Here is a 19,720-nt window from a genome sequence, read left to right on the forward strand (position 1 = left end):
CGGATGATGTCGCCTGCTAATGGCGATGATGTGCCTACTAAGTTGCAGGAAGAATACTTCTTAGATGGTAGTTCCTGCTGTTTGAAATACTTGCACTACCTCATTTATATTACAGCATTGCTGCCATTGGCAATAGAGCTGTATATAACAGCAGTATTATTTGCCAGTACCGTTGGCTTTGAATGTAAATGTAATTAAACCTACTTAGGAGAACCTACCACACATTACACTTGTAATGAAAAAACAATGACAATTCCTAGTGCATGGATGCTGCCAGGTTGTTGATGTGTGTTGATGATGGCTATTAGTACCTACTGTAGCACCTAGCTGTCTGCTGGACGGAAGCAGATTAGCAGTTGGTGTGTTTAATGTCTCTGAATGTAAAATCATTAGCAGAATTGCCATAGTGATCACTTCTTTGGAAAAAATCCAAAAAGGGGAGACTGCCTACATAATGGCCCTGAAATTAGATCGGGGGCTTGCCGCACGTGCAAGCCCCCGATCTGCATTCACCCTGCGCGCTGCCATCTGAAGCCCGGGCCTGCTTGCATTTCCTGTCACAGGCCCGGTTCAGCTGTCGGCGCGCTGTGCTAACCTGATCCAGCGGCGTAGTTAGTGCAATGTACCGGCTGGGATCAGGTGAGCACTGTGCAGCCAATCACGGGAGGGGAAACTCATTCATGAGTTTGACAGTAAGAGCTGTCAAACTCATGAAAAGTATGGGCTGCCAAAACACTACTTTAAGTTTAAATAAAATTTTTAAAAACATCCCACTGATTATAATAACTATAAATAATTTTTTTTAAATGTTTTCAACAATTAATCAATTTTTTGAAAAAAATAAATTAAAAAAAAATAGGGTCTAAAACTAAACTTAACATCCTGTAAATGCTTTAAAAATAACAAACCTGTGGGAAAAAAATTTCTACATTGTACTAAAAGCCCACTTACCTGAAAAACGAAATACTTAGGTCTTGTTTTTCCACGCGTAAAGACCGGAGGCCTTTACACGCGCGCAACTTTGAAAAAAAAAAGGAATTTTACTGCGCACGCGCTGCCTGTGCAGTCGCGCATGTTCTGCCTCTGAACCCCTTCGTTCAGAGGACAGGAAATGCCGGTTTTCCCCGCATGCGCTGTGCATGCTGAAAACCGGCATTTCCTCCGGCCAGACGCGTGAGTACCCCGACCGTACTCACGCGTTGGGACAGGAATTACTGGCCCAATAGTTAAAAGGAAAGTGCAATTTCTGTATTTTCACTTACCTCCAATTTTATTACCTTAATTTTCACTAGAAGTCATAGTACGACTGTTCACCATATGTAGTACATGCTCGTTCAACATCATACTGCATATGAGATTGCCATAAGTGCACTTTTGGTACTCTACAATATTTCATATGAGATTATTACAATTGCATTTCACTGCAATTGTGTTAGGACAATGGTAGAGAAATCAAATGGTGATGCACCAGATTAACCTCTAAGAGATTCAGGCCTGGATTGATTCAGCAGAACCACTCATTTTTGGGAAGTTTAGTGCCAGGAAACAAAGGGAAATAGGGCGGAGAGGTGTACAACCACCAAATCTCTGTTCCAAAAATGTGCCGTTCAGAACCTTCCTCCAGTTAGCATGAAGGTCATTAAGACTGCCTGGCTGGAGCCCACCAGGCCACATTTAAATGACAGCGAATTGTGGTTTACCTCGCTATTTTCCCAAAGCCCTGGCTGATGAGTCCACTCTAGCATCCAAGCTCAGTGGCAGAAACAAGTATAACAAGGTGCTTTGCATGCAGCTGCATGTAGTGGGTGTGTTGGTCAACTTGGCATTTCAGGGCCCCCTCCCCAGAGGACAACAGTGCACTACTCATGACAGCAGGTGGTAACCAGAGTAGGTTCTTTCCAACATGCTAAAAGTAGATGGTTTTTGTATAGTCGAGTAGGAATCTGAAACTTAGGTGAAGCTACTGGAAGGTTTTAACTGGTGGTTGAGTTTATGTTTCATGGTCAGGGTCATGTTCTTCCTCTGGTTGCTGTCACCTTTCTTCTCCTTGCAACACCAGCTATGCTCCTCTGTAGGGTGTTGTGTATGTACCTTTAAGGGAATAACTGGTCTCAGACTGCAGTACCGGCAGTGACCACCCCTGTATAAAAGGCCCTAGCAGGCTTCTGTAGGTTCAGTTTCCAGGTTGTCTCCATTCAGTAAAGACTTGTTATAATCAACTCCTGCAGTCCGTGTCTCAATTATACACAGACATAATACTGGTGACGAGTAAGAAACGATATTACCTGCATCTCGGCAGCACCTCAGACGACGTTATTGAAGGTCGAAGCCAGAAGAAAGAAGAAAAAAATAATCCAAAGAAACGCGAGAAACGGGCGTCGACCATGGGCAACCGCCCTCCAAATCATCGAATTGAAAAGTGCAGGAGAGACTGTCGAGAGCCAGGCTCTCCAGCAGGGAGACAGAGGAAAGGGGAACAAGGATAAAAGCAAAAGATAGGAAGGAGAAAAACAAAAGTGGCAGTCAGAGAAATCAACGGTTTAAATCAAACGTGGCCACAGTAAATAATAATTCTAATAGGTCTAAGAGCGTTAAAAAAACAAGCCTGAAGGCTTTGTGTCTTAATGCGAGGAACATTTGTAATAAGGTGGATGAATTGGCTGCGCAAATAGAGGTAAACGAATATGATTTGGTTGGGATTACGGAAACGTGGCTCAAGGACGGCCAAGACTGGGAACTCAACATCCAGGGGTATTCGATATTCAGGAAAGATAGGCAAAAAGGAAAGGGAGGAGGGGTAGCATTACTGGTTAAAGAAGGGATTAACACAATTGTAATGAAGGATATTAGCTCTGATGAGGTGGAATCTGTATGGGTAGAATTGAGAAATACTAAGGGGAAAAAAACATTAATGGGAGTGGTGTATAGACCTCCAAACAGTAAGGCGGAGGTTGGGGATAGCATTAAAAGGGAAATTAAAGAAGCGTGCAATAAGGGCACAGCAGTCATCATGGGTGACTTTAATCTACATATAGATTGGGCTAACCAAATTAGTAACAATACTGTGGAGGAGGAATTCCTGGAGTGTTTACGGGATGGTTTCCTGGACCAATATGTCGAGGAACCAACCAGAGATCAGGCCATCTTAGACTGGGTATTATGTAACGAGAAAGGATTAATTAGCAATCTTGTTGTACGAGGCCCCTTGGGCCGGAGCGATCATAATATGATCGAATTCTTCATTAAGATGGAGAACGAAGTAGTTGACTCAGAAACTAGGGTCCTCAATTTAAATAAAGGAAACTACGATGGTCTGAGGAGTGAGTTGGGTAGGATTGATTGGGGAATGGCACTCAAAGGGTTGACGGTGGATAGGCAATGGCAAACATTCAAAGACCGAATGGATGAACTACAGAAGTTGTTCAGCCCAGTTTGGCATAAAAATAAAACAAAAAAGGTGACTCAACCGTGGCTAACAAGGGAAATTAGGGATAGCATAAGATCCAAGGAGAGCACATACAAATTGGCCAGAAAAAGCAATAATCCTGAGGATTGGGAGCAGTTTAGGATTCAACAAAGGAGGACAAAGGGATTAATTAAGAAAGGGAAAATAGAATATGAGAGTAAGCTTGCAGGAAACATAAAAACAGACTGTAAAAGCTTTTATAGATATTTAAAGAGAAAAAGATTGGTGAAGTCAAGCGTAGGTCCCTTGCAGTCAGAATCGGGGGAATTTATAATGGGGAGCAAAGAAATGGCGGACCAACTAAATACATATTTTGGTTCTGTCTTCCCAAAGGAGGACACAAATAACCTCCCAGAAATACCGCGGAACATAGGGTCTGATGAAAGGGTGGAACTGAAAGAAATCAGTATTTGTAGGGAAATGGTGTTAGGAAAATTGATGGGACTGAAGGCCGATAAATCCCCAGGGCCTGATAATCTACATCCCAGGGTACTTAAGGAAGTGGCCCTAGAAATAGTAGATGCATTGCTGGTCATCTTCCAGAACTCGATAGACTCTGGAACAGTACCCATGGATTGGAGAGTAGCTAATGTTACCCCACTATTCAAAAAAGGTAGCAGAGAAAAAGCGGGGAATTATAGACCGGTAAGCCTGACATCGGTAGTGGGGAAAATGCTAGAGTCCATTATAAAAGATGTAATAGCAGAGCACTTGGAAAGCAGTGACAGGATCGGACAAAGTCAACATGGATTTACAAAAGGTAAATCATGCTTGACTAATCTACTGGAATTTTTTGAGGATGTAACTGGTAAAATAGATAAGGGAGAACCAGTGGATGTGGTGTATTTGGACTTTCAGAAGGCTTTCGATAAGGTCCCGCATCAGAGGTTAGCGTGCAAAATTAAGGCACATGGGATTGGGGGCAAGGTATTGACTTGGATAGAGAACTGGTTGGCGGACAGAAAGCAAAGAGTTGGAATAAACGGGTCATTTTCCGAGTGGCAGGCAGTGACTAGTGGGGTACCGCAAGGATCGGTCCTAGGACCCCAGCTGTTCACAATATATATTAATGATCTGGACGAGGGAATTGGATGTAATATCTCCAAATTTGCAGATGACACAAAGCTGGGTGGGAGGGTATGCTGTGAGGAGGATGTCGTGAAACTCCAGTACGATTTGGACAGGTTGGGTGATTGGGCAGAAACATGGCAAATGCTCTATAATGTGGATAAATGTGAGGTTATCCACTTTGGTGGCAAAAACAGGAAGGCAGATTATTATTTGAATGGCAATAGATTGGGAGAAGGGGAAGTGCAAAGAGACCTGGGGGTTCTTGTGCACCAGTCGCTGAAGGTAAGCATGCAGGTGCAGCAGGCGGTTAAGAAGGCAAATGGTATGTTGGCCTTCGTAGCAAGAGGGTTCGAGTACAAGAACAAGGATGTCTTGCTGCAGTTGTACAGGGCCTTGGTGAGACCGCACCTTGAGTATTGTGTGCAGTTTTGGTCACCTTACCTGAGGAAGGACGTTCTTGCCATGGAGGGTGTGCAGCGAAGATTCACCAGGCTGATACCTGGGATGGCAGGAATGACGTACGAGGAGAGATTGTGTCAATTGGGCTTATACTCACTGGAGTTTAGAAGATTGAGAGGGGATCTCATCGAAACCTATAAAATTCTGTCAGGTCTGGACAGACTAGATGCAGAAAGGATGTTTCTGATGGCCGGGGAGTCCAGAACCAGGGGTCATAGTCTAAGGATAAGGGGTAAGCCATTTAGGACTGAAATGAGGAGGAATTTCTTCACCCAGAGAGTGGTGAACCTGTGGAATTCTCTGCCACAGAGGGCGGTGGAGGCCAGTTAATTAAATATATTCAAGAAAGAGTTGGATATATTTCTTGAGGTTAAAGGGATCAAGGATATGGGGAGAAGGCAGGGACAGGGTACTGAATTTGGATGATCAGCCATGATCTCATTGAATGGCGGAGCAGGCTCGAAGGGCCGAATGGCCTACTCCTGCTCCTATCTTCTATGTCTATGTTTCTATGTCTCCAGTCTGTGGTTTCCCAGCTAATCGGGCTGGTGGCAGGTAGTGCACTGATCCTTCCTGGGCTGCGGTGGGCTAGAGCTCGAGCGGGTGGCTCTGCAACGGGGCCGGGCAGCGAGTCGGGAAGCAAAGAGAGAGAGAGAGAGGGTGGAGTACACAGGGCGCGGCCGGTGCTTCGCAGCCGGGCAGCGTTCGGACCTAAGAAGAGGGAGGGAAGTGTCCCAGAGGGTCTGCTCCACGACGGGAACGGTTCTTCAATTAACGGAGCAAATATTGAAGCGCGATAAAAAAATAAAAACACCGCGGAGAGCGGCGTTGGCAGCAGCGGTAGTGGTGGGAGGCGCCATCTTAACTCGGCGGGGAAGAAGGAAAAGCGCGGGAGGTGCCATTTTGATCCATCGGGGACGAAGGCAAAGCACGGGAGGCGCCATCTTAGATTTTCAAGATGCCAAAGACTGGCGATATCACTGCCTTCGATAATGCAATAGAAGACTGGACCACGTATGTGGAAAGAGTCAAGGTATATTGCGAGGCAAACGAAATAGCCGATGAGAAAAAGGCATCGGTATTGCTAAATTTAATGGGCGCAAGAACGTACGGCCTATTGCGGGACCTGATTACTCCAGCCAAACCGAAGGCGAAGAGTTTTAACGAAATTGTTGCTATCCTACAGGAGTACCTAAATCCTACACCGCTGCTGATAGCAGAAAGATTTAAATTCCACAGGAGAAATCAGCATAAAAATGAGAGCAATGCTGATTACCTTACGGAACTACGCAAGCTATCAAAGCACTGCCAGTTCGGAGCAGGACTGGCAGATACCTTACGGGACAAATTTGTCTGTGGACTCCTGAGTGAAGGAACCCAGAAGAGGTTACTCTCAGAGAAAGAGCTGACGCTAGATAAGGCTTTCAGCGTGGCAGTATCGTACGAAGCAGCAGCAAGGGGAGATGCGGAAATACAACAAAAGCCACAGGAATACGGCACCCATGAAATGACACGGGGATTTGCAAAATGTTATCGCTGCGGCAGAACAAACCATGACCAGAAGGACTGCTGGTCCAAGGACAAAATATGCAGGCAATGCGGAAAGATGGGACACATTGCACGAGTTTGCAGGTCGGGGAAGAAGACCAATGACAACAAAAAGGCTACTAAGGAACCGTACAGGAAAGTACAAAAGATGACGGACAGTAGTTCCGAAGACCAGATGAGCGATAGTGAATCCGGGAACAAGAGACTAAGCTGTCTCAAACTTCACAACATAATCGCAAAAGAGGATCACCGAACCATTTGGGTCACCCTCACGATAGCAGGGTCCCAAGTCAAAATGGAATTGGATACAGGATCAGCTCTAACCATCATGAATCGACGAGACTACGAGCGGCTATTCTCACACATACCCTTGAGAGAGACATCCATTGTCTTGAGGACGTATACGGGGCAAAAAGTATACACCAGAGGAAAAATAAGGGTGCCTGTCGAATACAACGGCAAGAAAATACGGAAATTGTATCTCTACATTCTGCAAGATGGTGGACCACCGTTATTGGGACGTGAATGGATCAGAAAGATAAGTTTAGACTGGCACTCCATTCAGGCACTGACGGTGGCTGGTAAAAAGGATGAGGACGTCACTCCTGGACGATTGTCAACAATCTTAGCTGACGCCAAAGAGGTATTTCAACAAGAACTGGGCACTCTTAAAGGCATAACCGCCTCGATAAAAATAGAGGAGAATGCAATTCCCAAGTTTTTCAAAGCAAGACCGGTACCATATGCAATTCGCCCAGCCGTCGAGGCAGAGCTGGAGAATCTGGAGAAGGCAGGCGTGTTATCTAAGGTAGACTGGAGCGAGTGGGCGACACCCATCATTCCTGTCATGAAGAAAACGTTAAACAATAAGTCTGAGGAGCCAAAGAAGGTTCGCATCTGTGGGGAATTCAAGGTGACGGTGAATCCAGTCCTTCACACAGTACAATATCCTCTTCCAAGTATAGAAGATATCTTCGCCTCACTATCTGGAGGGAAGCGTTTTACAAAAATTGACCTAGCACAAGCATATTTGCAGATGGAGGTTGAAGAATCCTCTAGGGAGTATCTCATGATAAACACCCACAAAGGTCTTTACCAGTATAATCGACTGGTATTCGGAGTAGCATCAGCTCCGGCGATATGGCAAAGAGCGATGGAACAAGTCCTGCAAGGGATTCCGGGGACTCAGTGTTACTTGGACGACATCCTAGTGACAGGTGAAGATGACAGTGAACACCTTGCCAACCTAGAGCAGGTGCTCACTAGACTACGTGAACATGGGCTACGAGCCAATCGCCCTAAGTGCGAGTTTTTTAAGAAACAGATATCATATTGTGGCCACGTGATTGATGAAGAGGGGTTGCATAAGTCCCCTGACAAAATTGAAGCGGTAGTTAAGGCTCCAGCGCCTGAAAATGTGTCGCAACTGAGGTCATTCCTCGGACTGGTGAATTACTACCATAAGTTTTTGCTGAATTTGTCCACAATTCTGCATCCACTGAACGCCCTACTACGAACGGGAGTAGCATGGAAATGGAGCGATGAATGTAAGCAGGCCTTTCAGAAGAGTAAGGACCTAATCACTGCAACCCATCACTACCGATAAGACTGGCGTGTGATGCGTCTCCCTACGGTGTTGGGGCGGTACTGTCACATAAATTCCTTGATGGTTCAGAGAGGCCGATAGCTTTTGCGTCACGCTCGTTAACTTCAGCCGAGCGTAACTACGCCCAGATTGACAGAGAGGCCCTCAGCCTGGTGTGGGGGGTGAAGAAATTCAATCACTACCTGCACGGTCAGAAATTTACTCTCCTAACTGATCATCAACCTCTCGTCTCCATTTTCAACCCTCAGAAGGGCGTACCAATAATGACGGCACAACGGCTACAGAGGTGGTCCCTTTTCCTAGGGGCACACCAATATGACATCGAGTACAAAGGAACTAAACAGCATGGGAACGCTGATGGATTGTCGCACCTACCGTTGCCGACGGTGGAAGAAGAACTGGCAGTGGATCCAGTGGAGTTATTCCACTTGACTATAGTCGAATGTCTCCCTGTGACGAATGCAAACATAGAAAAGGAAACACGAAATGACCCGACACTCTCCTGGGTCTATGATTTAACGGTGAAGGGATAGCCAGCACATGGCGAACCACTGCTGCCAGCATTCTCACCGAGAAGAGAACAGCTGTCAGTGTGCAGAGGAACCTTGATGTGTGGATCCAGAGTAGTAATTCCACCCAAATTGAAGGATAGAGTGCTCAATGAGCTTCATGAGTGTCATCTGGGAGGGGTAAAAATGAAGAACTTAGCCAGAGCGTTTGTGTGGTGGCCGGGAATCGATAGAGAAATCGAAGAGATGACCAAGAGCTGTACAGGATGCCAGAAGGTCCAAAACGCCCCACCACAAGCCCCTCTACATCCATGGGAGTGGCCCTCATCTCCATGGCAAAGGGTGCACATTGATTTTGCTGGTCCCTTTATGGACTCAATGTTTTTAATTGCGGTGGATGCACATTCAAAGTGGCCAGAGGTAATAAAAATGTCCTCAACCACCACAGAAAAAACTATCACAGTCTTACGAACCATATTCGCCAGGAATGGGCTGCCTGAACAGATTTGCTCTGACAATGGACCACAGTTTGTGTCTGAAGAGTTCCGGAGGTTCTTAAAGAACAATGGTGTTAAGCATTACACATCCGCCCCATATCATCCAGCCACTAATGGATTGGCCGAGAGGTTTGTTCAAACATTCAAGAAGGCTATCAAGGCAATGTGTAATGAAGATATACCCCTACAACACAAGGTGGATAACTTCTTGTTTGCCTACCGGAATGCGACACATGCGGTTACCAACCAAACTCCAGCCATGATGTTCTTCAATCGAAGACTACGATGCCGCTTGGATTTGGTTAAGCCAAATGTCAGAAGAGATGTGGAGAACAGGCAGTTTCAGAATATGAATGAAAGGCCGACCAGGAGTTTTAAGATAGGTCAACCAGTTTTGGCCCGGGACTACCGCACAGAGAAATGGCAGCCAGGAACGATCTGTACAGGGCAAGGACCTCTCATGTATACCGTGGACGTTGGAGAGAGCATTGTAAGACGCCATGCTGACCAGATTCTAGAGTCACTGGAAAACGTCAACTCCACACCACGATCTGATACACCTGGCAATGAAACCAAAGTACCAATTGCATCTACCTCAGAATCGGTGATATTGGAAGCAGACGAACCAAACAATGACATTGATCCCGACTCAACCTTGCCAGAAGAACCTGATATCCCAAAGAGGCGTTTTCCAGACAGAATCAGGAAGCCTCCTCAAAGACTGAACTTATAATTGCTTAACTTCAACCAATGTATCTAGCAACCGTAATTGTAATTAGTTATTATTTAGTTGTTAAATGAATGTTATGTACTGTTTATCTAAAAGGGGAGGAATTGTGTGTGTACCTTTAAGGGAATAACTGGTCTCAGACTGCAGTACCGGCAGTGACCACCCCTGTATAAAAGGCCCTAGCAGGCTTCTGTAGGTTCAGTTTCCAGGTTGTCTCCATTCAGTAAAGACTTGTTATAATCAACTCCTGCAGTCCGTGTCTCAATTATACACGGACATAATATAGGGCAAAGCTGTGCTGGACACAGCAGGCTATGATAATCTTTGATGTTAATGTTTGACTAAGGCCCTGATAGAAGCATGCACCACATCATTCCTTTCCTCTGGTCTTCTCCTAGGTTTATACAGTGGGTGTCATTAGTCACGGCTTCAGTATACATTACTGGTCCCCCGACAGCAATTCCTGCAGTCTTTGTGGTACTTTAAGTAACACTGGCAACATTGACCATGGGAGATGCCAGGGTAACGGGCACTCTTATGTATAACTCTATTCCTGTGGTTGCAGATCAGCTACACATTTGTGAAGTGATAGCCTGGTCATTCATGAGCACAGTAGCATTGAAGCATGTAACCACATAAGTAGTCAATTCTGCCCTGCAATCTGGGGATTTCTGCCACACAATAGAAGTGAAGGTTGTTTACTGCTGCTGGCTGATCTCTGCAGAGAAACTGATAAATTCACTGGCTCTGGCAAACAATGCATCATTGACCTGTATGTCGCAAGCATGCACTGAAGGGTTGAAGATGTGTCAGAGATCTCCAGCGGTTTCTTGGAAGGCGCCCACCACATATATGTAACCTTAAAAGCCATCCCAGTCCTGGAAGTGATTCCCAAGTCTGGCTCAAGGAGTGTACATATTTCTGTTATGGTCTCCTTCAAGAATCTTTCCATGTGAAGGCATCTTCAGACCTGTCCAGATATAAAAACTTGGGCTTCTGGGCGCAGGGAATTGGTCCTAATAGCGTGTCTAAGGTACAAATGGACCTGCGAGTCCTCTGATCTCATGCAGAACCTTCAAATAGAGAGGCTTGCAAATTGGGATACTCATAGTTCTTCCAAATCAGCATAGTAATACCTTTTGCTGGACTAACAGACCCAGTACAGCTTTAAGAAACTGTCAATAAGGCTCTAAATTATTTCACTACCTTTTATACAAGTGGGGTTTTAATGAGCATAGTGCACATTGAGCACTCAGTAGGCCATGGTATTCCTTGTGCTATGGAATGATAGAATCTTACAGCACAGAGGAGGCTATTCGGCCCATCATACCTATGCAGGCTTTTTGAAAGAACCGTCCAATTAGTCCCAATTCCCGTTTGAAAGTTATGATTGAATCTGCTGCCACCACCCTTTCAGGCAGTGCATTCCAGATCACAACAAATTGCTGCGTAAAAAACATTTCTCCTCATCTCACGTCTTGTTCTTTTGCCAATTATCTTAAATCTATGTCCTTTGGTTGCTGACTTTCCTGTGAATTTCTCCTTATTTACTCTATCAAAACCCCTCATAATTTTGAACAGATTAAATAGGGACAGCCACCTAAAACAGGTGTTCAGCCTCTTGCATATACTAGCGAGGAGCCTACTGCCTGTTTTAGGACCACTCTGCCTAATTGGGCTGCCCTGAGTGGAGCAGCTGTATCGCCTGCTCCACTCAGGTTTAAGGAAATGCATGCGGCCTAGCCAGCGGCCGGCATCGGAAATTGTTTTTCTATTAAATTGATATGGAGCTAAGAGGAGCAGGTGCTCCTCCCGGCTTTACAGCACTCCTGCCTCTGCTATCGGCCCCCTTCCCGCTGTCTTTCCCCCTTTGGGACTTACCTGAGGGCTGCTGCCGGTAAGGCAGGTGGCCCAAAATTGGATTCTTCAGTCGTGCTAGCTGCCTGTGGTGGCGCGAAAGGCACCGGCTTGCTTTGATTATGTACACGAGGCTTGAGGACCGATTTGTCACGATCCTTGGGCTTCCGTTTTCGGGCACACTGATCGTTCCTGCGTTCAACTTCAAAACTGGCCTAAATTAATTTCTAGGCTTTAGAATTTAAACACTTGGAAGTACTGTTACAATTAGTTTGCCAGATCTTAGAAATAATTGGTTGCTTCCATGCTCAGGTGTCACGGCAAGGAACAGTGCTCACCAAATCATAAACACAGTACCTGATTTTCCATCATTAGATTTAAGTCGATAGAAAATCAGACACTGATGGTCCACAGTTTTCTGATACGCACACAACCCCAGGAGTACCTCACCACAGAAACCATCCTATTGTGTTCTGTTTTGGACATCCCACCGTAGGAAAGGATCTGCTGTCCTTGGAGAAAATCCAGCAACGATTCCTCAGGATGACACCTGGGATGAAGGGACCGAGTTATGATGAGAGACTGGTAACCTTGGGTTATATTCCCTGGAGATGAGAATGTTAAGAGATGATTTGATTGAGATGTCCAAAATAATGAAGGAATTGACAGGGTAGATAGTGAACACCTGTTCCCTCTAATAGAGGAATCCAGAACAAAGGGACATAATTCAAACAAATCCAGGAAAAGCTTCATCGCATAAGGAGCTGTGTGATCTCGAAAACGCTACCTCATAGAGTCATAGATGCAAATCAATTGAGGTGTTTAAAAGGGAGATGTATAGTTGTAAAGTAGATATTAAGGGATATGTAGAAAAACCAAGAAATTGGGATTAAAAAAAGAGTTGACATAGCTAATAAAAACGGCAGAATAATCGACAGGCGGAATGACCTACTCCTAATCTTAAATCAACCCTTTTTTGGGTTAAGAATAAAAGTATTAAGTGTCTGCTAGAGTCCCAAAACAATTCCCAAAACAACTTAGAAGGGATGCAGTTCAAAAACCATGATTTTTCTTAACAACTTAATTTATGTAACTCCCCCATTTGGATTATACTCCCATCTGATCTTTCAAGTGTACTTCACATTTTTTATGTTCAACTTCATCTGCTATCATTCTTCTCGCTTGCTTAATCTATATCCTTTTACAATATTGGCCCAGAAATTCGGGTCGGGGGCTTCCCACGGGTGCAAGCCCCCGACCTACACTTAACTAGCGCGCCGGCAGTTGACCTCTTGGCCTGCGTGGAATTCCTCTCCGAGGCCTGTCCCAGAGGCCGGCGCGCTATGCTGGCGTGTCCCAGGGGCGTAGTTAGTGCGATGCGTCCCCTGGGATCACGTGAGCAACAGGCAGCCAATCGGAGCAGGGAATGCTCCATTCATAAGTCTTGACAGACTTGTCAAAACGTATAAATGCTGAGGCTGTAAAACTGTACTTTACCTTCAAATAAAATTTTTTAAAACATCACACTTTGTAAATAAACTATAAATGACATTAAATTACTATTTTAAACAAAAATTTAAATTTTTGAAAAAAATAATTTTATAAAAAACGGGGCTAAAAATAAACTTACCTTGCTTTAAAGTATTTAAAAGTAAAAAACCTGTGGAAAAAATGTTTTAATTTTAAATAATTGACCACTTACCTTTGAAAATGAAGTCCTTACGGCTGCTTTTTACATTTCTAAAATGTACAGACTTACCCGCACCTTAAAACCTGAAAAAAAAAAGGAAGTACAACGCGCACGCGCAGACTCCCGTGCGCACGCGTTCGACCTCTGAACCCCTTGGTTCAGAGGATCGGAAGTGCCGGTTTCCCGTGCATGCGTAGTGCATGCAAGATTCCGGCACTTCCATCGGGTCCACGGGTGAGTACTCCGTCCGTACTCACGCGTTGGGACCCGAATTTCTGGGCCATTATCTTTTGCTCTTCAGAAAGACATCTCAGAGTAAGTTACAGGGTGGTTGAGAGAGAGAGAGAATTGTCAGGAAAGGCCAAAAACACAGTCAAAGAGAAAAGTCTTGAAGAGGCTTTTTTTTTTAGACAGAAAGGAGGAGAGATGGCAAAGCAAAAGTGATGTGGGAGGAGTTTCCAGAGGGCAAGGGCAGGGTGTCTGAAGGAGTGGTAACTGATGGTGTACGTCAAGTAACTTGGTGGCTGTAACAATTATTCACTTTCATTATCTAAAGCACAGCATTGCTCAGATTCATAATTGCATTGATCACACAAAACTCATTTCTAGATAGAAATATAAGTGAAAGGTTGGCCAAAGTTTAGTTGTCAAGAATCAACAAAGTTCAGAAGAATGAGAGGTGATCTTATTGAAACATATAAGATTCTGATGGGGCTTGACAGGGTAGATGCTGAGAGGATGTTTCCCCTCGTGGGGGAATTTAGAACTGGGGGGCATAGTTTCAGGATAAGGGGTCGCCCATTTAAGACAGAGATGAGGAGGAATTTCTTCTCTCAGAGGGTCGTGAATCTCTGGAATTCTCTACCACAGAGAGATGTGGAGGCGGAGTCAGTGAATATATTCAAGGCGGAGATATTCAGATATTTGAACTACAGGGGTGTCAACAGTTATGGGGAACGGGAAGGAAAGTGGAGTTGAGGCCAAGATTAGATCAACCATGATCTTATTGAATGGCGGAGCAGACTCGAGGAGCCGAATGGCTTACTCCTATTTCTTATGTTCTTATGTCGAGTCATATGACCAATTTGGCAATAAGCCACATTTAACATTGAATTGTTTCATGCAGTGCTGAAATTCATCAGTCACACCATTTATAGTTTTGTACTTTAATCTGATTTAATGGTGTGCCAGTTAAAATAGACAAACATAAAAGATGAGCACAACAGGATGCAAGTAAGTGCCTAACAGTCACTGAGTCATGCACTTACACATGGGGGTTAAGCAGAAAATATTCATAAAGTCTGTAATCCAAGTTCAGATGCAGGTTTTGTTAACCATAAATTGTTACAATGATTCACATCGAGTCATTATAGAATCATTACGGCACAAAAGGAGGCCATTCAGCCCATCGAGTCCATGCCGATCAAGTCCACATCACTGACCAAAAAACAGCAATTAAACCTGAAATAAAAACAGAAAATGCTGGAAATACTCAGCAGGTCAGGCAGCATCTGTGGAGAGAGAAAAACAGAGTTAACATTTCAGGTTGATGACCTTTCGTCAGAACTGAAAAAAGTTAGAGGTATAACAAGTTTTAAGCAAGTACAGAGGCAGGGAAAGGGGGGAGGGGAGGAAAGAACAAAAGGGAAGGTCTGTGATAGGGTGGAAGGCAGGAGAGATTAAATGACAGAAGGGATGATGGTGCAAGGCAAAAGGAGATGGTAATAGGACAAGTAAAGAAACAAAAGATGGGTCCAGAGGAGGTGTAATTGGGTATAGCAATTAAACCTGTTGTGTATTTTGAATGTGTATTAGAATTGTCCCACATGGGATACCGTAGTGGTGATTTGCAATGCACTATGGGAAATGTAGTGCATTGAGTGAAGAAGCACATTGTAAATAAAATGGCCGTTAACTAAACTCTCCACCCCGGAGTCCTTCTTAATTGTTATATAGGAAGGGTATAAAACCCCTTGAGACACAACAAAACTGGCGACAAGGATGACGGACTTGCGCATCACTTTGCACTGGAATCGGCGATGTTTAAAGTAAGAAGTTCCTGTCTTTTCTTAATGGCGCGCCCGCAGTTTCGTGCTGATGCAATCGCCTCGTAAAGGTGGCGGTTCATGTGTTACACAAATAAGAAGGGGGAGAGTAATGATACAGTGAAATGAAGTGGAGGAAAAGGACTGTAAAGATTAAAAAAAAGAAAACAAAATGGCTATGCTAACCGGAGCGTTTGGACCATTTGATGAAACGGCGGAGCAATGGAGTGCTTATACAGAGCGTTTCGGATTTTTCGTGACTGCAAATGGCATTAAAGATGACGTGAAAGTGGCGATGTTCCTCAGTGTGATCGGAGCAAAAACATTTGGCTTGTTACAGAGTTTGATGCACCCGGATAAGCCCGGCGCTAAGACATATGATCAGATTGTGGAAGTTTTGGAAACACATTTTGCACCCAAGCCGCTGCTGATTGCCGAGGTTCAGGTTTCACAAACGAAACCAAGGGGAGGGTGAGTCCATAGCCGAATATGTTGCAGTGCTAAAGAAGCTAACTGAGCATTGTGAGTTTGGTGAAACTCTAAATGACACTGTCCGTGATAGGTTTATGTGTGGATTAAGATGTGAAGCAACACAGAAGCGCTTGCTCACGACTGACAAACTGACGCTTAAATCAGCAGTGGAGCTCGCTGTGTCTATGGAGTTAGCAGCTAAAGATGCACAGCTGTTGGGGGCTGCAACAAGAGTGCACAGGGTAGCAGCTACACCGGATAAGCATGCAAGGGGCGCCAGAGAGTGTTACAGATGTGGAAGGTCAGGTCATCAGCCATCTGACTGCTGGTGTAAAGACCTGACCTGTCGGAAATGTGAAAAGAAAGGACACATTAAACATGTGTGTAAAGGGCAAAGCAAACAATCCTACACAGAGACACACAAAAACAAACAAGGAAACACATCCAACTGGCATTCTAAAAAGAAAAACCTACACATGGTGAAACAAGAACAGGAAGACAGTGACACAGACTCTGATGGGGAGCTGAATCTCCGGGTGTTAACGGTGAATGGAGGCTCATCAGGCTATGGAGTCACTCCACTACTAGAGGGAATACCGGTCAAAATGGAGCTGGATACGGGGGCCGCTGTCTCCTTGATTTCAGAGAAGCTATTCAAAGAAAAACTGAACCACCTATCACTGATGCCGGCCAAGCTCATCTTAAAGACCTACACTGGGGAAACAGTCCCAATGCTGGGTAAGACGGAGGTCAAGGTGGAGCTTAATGGACAAACCGTGATGCTGCCAGTTTACGTGGTCAAGGGTGACTATCCATCCCTGATGGGCAGGCCATGGTTGGAGATAATTTATCTGGATTGGAAAACAGTGAATGCGGTGTCAGTCGAAGAGGCGGGGCTAGCGGCAGTGTTGACAAAGCATGCGGCTGTCTTTGACGGAGAATTGGGGAGTATGAAGGGGATTACGGTCAAACACAGGGTGAAGTCTGACAGCCAGCCATGATTCCTGAAGGCCAGGAACGTTCCCTACGCCCTCAGACCAAAGGTGGAGGCTGATCTGGAGCGTCTGGTCAAGATAGGGGTCCTGGTGCCGGTTTCGCACAGTGAGTGGGCCACGCCCGTGGTATCAGTGATGAAGAGTGACGGCGCGGTTCGCTTATGTGGAGATTTCAAAGTAACAGTGAATCCTGTGCTCTCAGCTGAACAGTACCCCCTCCCCATCATTGAAGATCTTTTCGCGGGTCTAGCAGGCGGTCAGAAGTTTAGCAAGATTGATCTATGCCAAGCCTACTTGCAGATGCATGTAGAAGAGGACTCACAGAAGTACCTCACCATCACCACCCACAAGGGCCTCTACAGGTACTGCCGGCTACCCTTTGGTATAACGTCAGCACCAGCATTGTTTCAGCGGGCTATGGACCAGATCTTAAGCAGCATTCCAGGGGTACAATGTTATCTCGACGATATCCTTGTCACAGGAAAGGACGACAACGAGCATCTGCAGAACCTGACGAAGACACTGGGAAGACTTGAAGAATATGGCTTACGCGTTCGCAAGGACAAATGCGAATTTTTCAAGCCATCAGTGGAGTACCTAGGCCATGTCATCGACGCGGACGGCCTACACACGGCACCATCGAAAGTGAAAGCCATTGCCGACGCTCCTGCACCTACAAATGTCGGCCAGCTGCGGTCATTCTTAGGTCTCCTGAACTATTACGGAAAGTTTATTCCACAGCTGGCATCACTGTTGAAGCCATTGCATGAGTTGCTGTGTCAGGGCAAGGCCTGGGCGTGGACGAAGGAGTGCGAAGCTGCATTCAAGGAAGCCAAAGCAGCTTTGACTGACCCCAAGGTGTTGACGCACTTTGACCCGTCGTTGCAGATTCAGCTGGCCTGTGACGCGTCGCCTTATGGCGTCGGCACGGTCGTGTCCCACATCTTTCCCTCAGGTGAAGAGAAGCCGATTGCATTCACGTCAAGGTCCCTGAGCAAGGCGGAGGTGAAATACCCGCAGATCGAAAAAGAGGCTTTGGGCATCATCTTTGGAATCAAAAAGTTCCATCACTGCTTGTTCGGAAGGAAATTCACCTTGCTGACGGATCATCATCCTCTGACATCGATCTTTGGTCCACACACAGGAATACCCTCCCTGGCAGCGTGCAGGATGCAGCGCTGGGCGCTGATGTTAAGCGCTCACAATTACAACATCAAATACCGGAGGTCAGCAGCACATGGCAATGCGGACGGATTGTCAAGACTTCCGCTGCCTGTGCCCTCTGAAGGCTGTGAGTAGAAGATTTTCTACTTTGACATGGTGAGCAATGCCCCTGTCATGGCCCGGCAGGTCAAGAAAGAGACCAGAGTGGACCCTACGCTATCCAAGGTGCTGGATCGGGTGATGCGAGGAGACGGATCACGGGTGTCAGACGCACTACCTGAGCTCCTACCTTACCTGTCAAGAGGGAAGGAGTTGTCTGTCACATCAGGATGCCTCCTTTGGGGCATGCGAGTGATCATACCACCAAAGCTGCGGAAACATGTCCTCAACGAGCTGCACTCAGGACATTGTGGTATTGTCCGGATGCAGGAGCTGGCACGAAGCTACTTCTGGTGGCCCGGTCTGGATCATGAAACTGAAGTTGAAGCTAAATCACGCCCATCATGCGAGACAACCAGGGATACGCCAAGAGCAGTGCCACTGCATCCATGGGAATGGCCAGCGACACCGTGGCAACGGATCCATCTGGACTTCGCGGGACCAGTGGAAGGAGCGATGTTTCTGGTCGCGGTGGACTCCCATTCCAAATGGCCGGAGGTTGCAGTAATGTCCACTACCACTACGGAGAAAACCATCGAGACTCTGAGAGAGATGTTCGGGCGATTTGGTCTGCCGGAGCAGATCGTAACCGACAATGGAACACAGTTCACATCCCAGGAGATGGAGGAGTTCCTCAAGAGCAATGGAATCCAGCACACGTTCTCCATGCCTTATCATCCATCCACGAATGGATTGGCGGAGAGATTTGTCAGAACACTGAAACGCGCGTTGAAAGCGGCAAGAAGTGATGCTCCTCTAAAGCAGCGCCTGAATGCTTTCTTGCTGAAATACCGAAACACGCCTCATGCTACGACTGGAGCATCTCCTGCTTACCTACTCATGGGAAGGCAGCTACGGACACGCCTTGACCTGCTGAGGCCAACGTCCACAGAAGCAGTGGTGCACGCCAATCAGCAGGATCAAGTCAGCAGACGAGCTCAGAGGTCCAAAGAACGACACTTTGTGGTGGGGGGCAAAGTGCTCGCGCGTAACTACACCACCCCGGAGCGGTGGGTCCCGGCTACGGTCATTCAAAAGACAGGCCCCGTTTCATACTGAGTCCGCACTGGAGACGACCGAACATGGAGACAGCATGTAGACCAGTTACTGCCAAGACAGTCGCCACAGGTAACCCAAGAAACAGAGGATCAAGGACCTGCTGGGGGCTCCAGCGACTGGTCGTCCGACCCTGAGACGGTGGCACCATCCACTCTTGTGCCATCGAGGGAGGAAGCCACGCCTGCAGGGTCACGGGCGAGCCAGCCAGAGCCTGCTCCTGAGACTAGGCGTTACCCCCAAAGAGGAGGCAGCCTCCAGAGTGCCTTAGTTACAGTTAGTGCTAACCTGTGTGCATGGGGCAGAATAATCCCCAGGGTTAGCGGAATGTAGAGGCAGTCTACCCTCTCTTCCAAAGTTATAGTCATTTTCAGTTATTTTGTTTTGTGGACATTCT

The 19,720-nt window shown here is 46.1% G+C and overlaps 1 protein-coding gene across 1 annotated transcript in view; it reads left to right on the forward strand.

Moving 5' to 3' along the window:
- Positions 1-19,720, forward strand: part of LOC147117455 (dynein axonemal heavy chain 11-like) — a 224,177-nt gene that overhangs the window by 182,597 nt on the left and 21,860 nt on the right. The gene's annotated exons all lie outside the window — the stretch shown is intronic.

The sequence above is a fragment of the Somniosus microcephalus genome, chromosome 5 (genome assembly GCF_052327205.1).
Source record: "Somniosus microcephalus isolate GS21.2 chromosome 5, FLI_Smic_1.0, whole genome shotgun sequence".
Lineage (NCBI taxonomy): Eukaryota > Metazoa > Chordata > Chondrichthyes > Squaliformes > Somniosidae > Somniosus > Somniosus microcephalus.